This window comes from Pyrus communis, chromosome 6, assembly GCF_041283825.1.
Source record: "Pyrus communis isolate YQ-2024b chromosome 6, ASM4128382v1, whole genome shotgun sequence".
NCBI lineage: Eukaryota > Viridiplantae > Streptophyta > Magnoliopsida > Rosales > Rosaceae > Pyrus > Pyrus communis.
The window spans coordinates 9191564-9197500 of NC_142570.1; the positions used below are offsets into that span (position 1 = coordinate 9191564).

Below are 5937 nucleotides of genomic sequence, written 5' to 3' on the forward strand. Positions count from 1 at the left end.
ATAAAAGAGGTTAAAAAGTCCAGAACCACAGAAGTGGGCTAGCATCCATGTCATTTGACATCGTTGTGCTCAATTAATAATATGTCCCATATGTTGGTTAGTGAGGGAATCCTGGTGACCCCCGACTGTGTTGCAGATTTCAATTTTTTAAATGTGCGGATTAGTTTGTTAAACTTTCTGTGTTCTGGGGTAGATATGCCATCAGATTCAAATGCTAGGCCACTAGCTTTGGTTAACTGGCTATCACATGTTTTCGTGCTCACTCAAGTGTGTGTTTACTTTTACCAAGTTGAAGTATATTATTTGGCTACGTAAATATATATATATATATATATATATATATATATATGCAAATGTAAATGGTGAACATGTATACTACATATTCGAAGTGTACTCGACAGATGTGCGGACTTATGCTAACACTGTCCGTCTTAATCTGATACCATGTTAAGTTCATGGCTGTAACCCTTTTTTTTTTTTTTTTGCTAGACTGACTTATAAGAAAAGGGTGCCTATGTACTACATATTAGTCTAAAGGTAACCATGCTAATTTCTTGGCTTTGATTTTTGTGTTTTCTTCTTTCAAAATTGTTGATCTTAACTTCAAGTGTGAGGTTTGGAACCCAGTAACTTTACACCTAGCAGGAGTCATGGAATAGCATAGCTATGATCAATTGAAGAAGAAAAGAAATGGGTTGAATAGGAATTCTTATTGACCTACTTAACTCAGTGGTTAGAGTCTTCCATACAACATCGGTTTGCGATCCAATAGTTGGGAAGTTATATATGAACGCAATGCTCATAATTTCCCTCTAGACCTAGTTGGTTTGATTTGATGTGGAAGGAGAGGGACAAGCACAGGGCGTGTACACCTAAGTTTGTTTTTGTCCGGTGAATGATGGCGCCCATCCACCTTGACGTGCTCATATACTCATCACAAGGTGATATTCCCCAGCACATGGGTGTGCTTATTTATTTGTTGTTGCATTATAAGGAATCAAACTCCCTCATCCTAATCTTAACCTATTCCGCCCCCTTCCCTTACCAACCGGGCAAACCCTAAGCCGAGTTTGATATCGGGGATTGGATTGGAGCGAATAAGACACTAGTTTTAAGGTATGTTAAATGAAGAAATTATAAAACTATGGCTAACTTGAATGCAAGAGATGAGTCACTCAACAAGTGAATTTATCCATTCCAATCCAATCCTCTCCAAAATGGAAAGATTATAAAGGAGAAGTTTCTTCATGTCTAAATCCCTTCTAAATGAAAAATCATTATCCTCTTTCCTTCAATATACCTTGAACTTGGGTTATCCGTTCCAATTCAATCTAGACACCAAACAAGCACTAATTGCAATGCCTGCCAGTGAATAATGTAGCCAGGAAACATGATGGGAAAACGCTAAAGAACATTATAATTTCATTTTCTTTCCAAAGGTTAAGCCACCATGTACTAACAAAGCGGAAAGGTCAAGTTTCCACTGTGGTCATACATAATTAATTGAAACGGACTAATGGAGCAAGGGGACAAAGCTCAGTTTTGAACTCGGGTTTTATGCATGACAAGTTAAACTCTGAGACTACAAGAGCAAGCTAGATCAGGAAGCTGATTCGCTACTCAGCTTAATCTACTGTAAGTTTTCTTATGCATGTTTCTTGAGTGATATAGAGCAGATCACAGCAATCTTATTTTGCTAAATGTTCATATTTTTCGTTTTCAATTGCTGTTAGTTCTTTCCAACTCGACAATATACAGCTTCATCTGCAGATTCTGCACCCAATTTTCAGAAAACGTTCTACAAATATGTGGGGGGATGGTTCAAATTTGTTTATCTGCATCGGCGCTACATATTTAAGTTTTAATTATACAGTTCATATTGGAGCTCTATATATGTCCTGTTTCGTCTCCAACTTACTAGATTTGGAATATTACCCCAGTCGTTGAATAACATGAATTGCTGCAATACTTTCTGTGTTTTTGAGTCCTTCATCTCATGCATTTTTAAACCATGAAATTCAGATGCAGATCCTTTTCAAGCACTTTTCTGTTGTAACAGTGTAGATTTTCAACCGCACTGAGACACAACAATGGGGGATGGTTTCTGGACCTTATTGATCTGCAGTTCTGACTGTTCAACTGAAGTTGGAAATGAATGCAGCTCCGGCTTTGTAGACAATCCGAATCCAGATTCATGTATCAACAATATTTTGGTCATTGCAGCTGATATTTTGCTTCTATTCATCTTGTTATGCATATTCGTATGCAAAATATCATCAAAGAAGGTTATACCACCATCTGAGTCTCAAACCTTCTCTCCAGTGTCAATAATCTCAGCGACCTTTAATGCTGGTTTGGCTTTGGCCTACTTGGGTTTTGGGATATGGACAATCTTCGAGAAAGTAAATGCAGGCCAGACTGTTTTACCTCTGCATGGATGGCTGGTATTATTTTTTCAAGGGTTCGCATGGTTGCTTCTGGCTTTCACCACAAGCATAAACAAGCCACAACCGCAACATGTTGTGATAACAAAATCATGTTTAATACTTTCCTTCTTCGTTGCCATTTTTCTTTGCGGTTCATCAATTTGGGAAGCTATTGTTGATGAGGAAGTGTCAGTTAAGATTGTTTTAAACATTTTTTGTTTTCCTGGATCAATTCTTTTTCTATTTAGTGCATTTCAGGGAAACAATTTTTCCGAAGGTGGTTCAGAAATCCAGAATGATGCCTTTTACATGCCTCTGCAAGGTGCAGATATAATAGGTGAAATCAGTTCAGATGACAATGTAACACCTTTTGCAAAAGCAGGGTTATGGAGCTCAATATCATTTTGGTGGTTGAATCCTTTAATGACGAAAGGTAAGCAAAAAATTATCGAGTATGAAGATATTCCACAGCTGCGTCAAGATGATCAAGCAAGAACGTGGTACTACATATTTATGGAGCAATTGAACAAACAGAAGGAAAGAGACTCATCTGTTAAACCTTCTTTCTTGTCCATAATTTTTCATTGCCAGAGGAAAGCTATTCTGACTTCGGGATTATTTGCACTGATCAAGACTCTCACCACATCAAGCAGTCCACTCTTTCTCATGGCTTTCATTAAGATTATTGAAGGCAATGCAGCTTTTAAATATGAAGGTTATGCCCTGACTTTTGGCCTCTTTGTTGTGAAAATCTTGGAGTCACTGTCGGAGAGGCAATGGTATTTTAAAACTAGACTGATCGGGCTTCAAGTGAGATCGTTGGTGTCAGCAGCAATATATCACAAGCAACTTCGACTATCAAATGCTGCCAAGATGACTTATTCTCCTGGTGAGATAGTGAGTTATGTAACAGTGGATGCTTACAGAATTGGTGAGTTTCCATACTGGTTTCATCAGATATGGACCACAAGCCTTCAGCTGTGCCTTTCATTACTTATCGTTTACTTCTCCGTGGGGCTGGCAATTGCTGCAGCTCTAGCTGTACTCATATTGAGTGCACTGGCAAGCTCGCCATTGGCGAAGTTGCAGCACAAGTATCAAACGAAGCTCATGGTAGCACAAAACAGGAGGTTGAAGGCCATAACAGAAGCACTTTCAAATATGAAAGTACTGAAATTGTATTCCTGGGAGACAAATTTTAAGACTCTGATAGAAGGTTTACGAACCGAAGAGTTAAAATTGGTATATCAAGTGTTGTCACAAAAGGGATATAATATGGCTCTATTCTGGGCATCTCCTCTTTTCGTATCGGCAGCTACTTTTTGGACATGCTACTTCCTTGGATTTACACTCTCTCCTAGTAATGTTTTCACGTTTTTAGCAACTTTACGCCTTGTTCAGGAGCCTATTAGGTTGACTGCGGATGTTTTTGTAGCATTTATTGAAGCAAAGGTTTCATTTTCTCGGATTGAGAAGTTTATCGATGCACAAGAGTTGGAGAATAGGCATACAAGGAAAGAGAGCTGTGCCACAGATGTTGAGCAGTCCATTTTATGTAGAAGTTCTGAAATTTCATGGGACACTAACCCTTCAAAGGCTACATTAAGGAGCATAAATTTGGTGGTGAAACCAGGAGAGAAGGTAGCAATTTGTGGAGAGGTTGGCTCCGGTAAATCCACCCTTTTAGCTGCGATTCTCGGAGAAGTTCCATGCATAAATGGCATTGTACGTAATTTCTCTTCTAACCAATTTAAGAAATTATTCTAGGTGGGAAAGTCTTACCAATAAAGCTTCTGTCTGCCTTGCTTTACATGTTCAAGTATATGGGAAGATAGCGTATGCTGCTCAGTCTGCGTGGATCCAAACTGGAACTATACAAGAAAATATTTTGTTTGGTACTGCCATGGATAATGTTAGATACCAAGAAACACTTAGCAAGAGTTCCTTGGTGAAGGACCTTGAGATGCTTCCATTCCGCAATCTCACTCAGATTGGAGAAAGAGTTGTCAATCTGAGTGGTGGGCAGAAGCAGCGCATTCAACTTGCGCGTGCACTGTATCAAAATGCTGATGTCTATCTCTTGGATGACCCTTTCAGCGGGGTTGATGCCCATACGGCAACAAACCTATTCAATGTAAGTGATAACTTGCCCCTCAAGGTAATGACATTGTCTTTTTTTTTTCGAAAGCTAATATGAAATTTGTCAGGAATATGTCATGGGAGCTCTGTCATGGAAGACGGTTTTACTTGTGACACATCAAGTAGACTTACTTCCAGCTTTTAATTCTATTTTGGTAAGTAATCATTTCAGAAGGTTTACCGATATCAGTTTTCGTACTCTATCCAATGATCTGCAAGTTTTCTTAGTAGTATATTCTGTTTGTCATAGTTGATGTCTTCGGGGAAAATCTTGAGAGCAGCACCATACAAAGAGTTGCTGTCTTCTTGTGAAGAGTTCCAAGATCTTGTCCGTGCACACCATGACACTGCCGGTTGCGAGAGGCAAATGGAGAATGCTTCTAATAGACAATATAAATCATCAACGGTGGAGATTGAGGAAGTTAAAACTGAAGTACAGCATAAGGAATCTTTAGGAGATCAATTAATTAAGAAAGAAGAGACAGAGACCTGGTTTGGTACTGAGGTGATTCTGAAAAAAGCTGCTATAAAAAAAAGCTGGGAGCTGTTTTTGTGTTTGGTAAACACTCAGCTTCAGCTTTTTTTTCACAGTTTTGGATGAAAAAAAGCTAAAAACAAGAAGCTGCAAAACCAAACTTTGAAAAACCGGCTTTTTTTCACATCTGTTTTACATAAAAGTTTACCAAACACTCTAATACTGCTTTTTTTTTTTTTTTTTTCAAAAGCACTTTTACAAAAAAGTTTACCAAACACTCTGCTGCTTTATTTCACAGCTGCTTATTCTCACAGCACAGCAGAAACAGCTTTTTTTCAAAGCACAGCAATACCAAACCAGCCCAGAGACCGGCGACACTGGTTTCAAGCCATACATTCAGTACTTGAAACAACGCAAGGGATTTTTGTATTTCTCCTCATCAATCTTTTTTCATTTGATTTTCATAGTTGGGCAATTAATTCAATCCTATTGGTTGGCTTCCAAGCTACAGGATTATAGCGTATCTGTTGAATAAGAAGAGTATCCAAGATAACTCTAATGATCCCAAGAAGAAGAAAATAGAGCACACTCTTAAAGAAAGCTCACAAAACAAACTAATTAGCAAAGCTTTTCTTATTTAGCTCTAGGCTTTGTTTTTCCTTGGATGATATACAATGCTTGAGGACTTGAGTATTTATAGCAAACCAAATGAAAGCTACACCACACACTTAATTAAACTAAGATTATTTGCTACCACACAAAACCCATTAATTGCACCTAATTTTTTTCACTCAACCATACCTAACATTGATTCTCAACACTCCCCCTCAATGTTAGCCCTCGTTCTTTGCACTGTGCTGAGCAGACAGCGAAAATTTTTGAGCTTGCCTGTACTTA

General features: G+C 38.4%; 1 pseudogene across 1 annotated transcript in view; it reads left to right on the plus strand.

The window, feature by feature from the left end:
* Positions 1-1936: 1936 nt before the first annotated feature.
* Positions 1937-5937, plus strand: part of LOC148696246 (ABC transporter C family member 10-like) — a 10486-nt pseudogene continuing 6485 nt past the window's right edge. The window contains exons 1-5 of the transcript XR_015963562.1: positions 1937-4149; positions 4238-4560; positions 4634-4720; positions 4816-5057; positions 5401-5566. The product of XR_015963562.1 is annotated as an ABC transporter C family member 10-like (transcript). The remainder of the gene's footprint in view (positions 4150-4237; positions 4561-4633; positions 4721-4815; positions 5058-5400; positions 5567-5937) is intronic.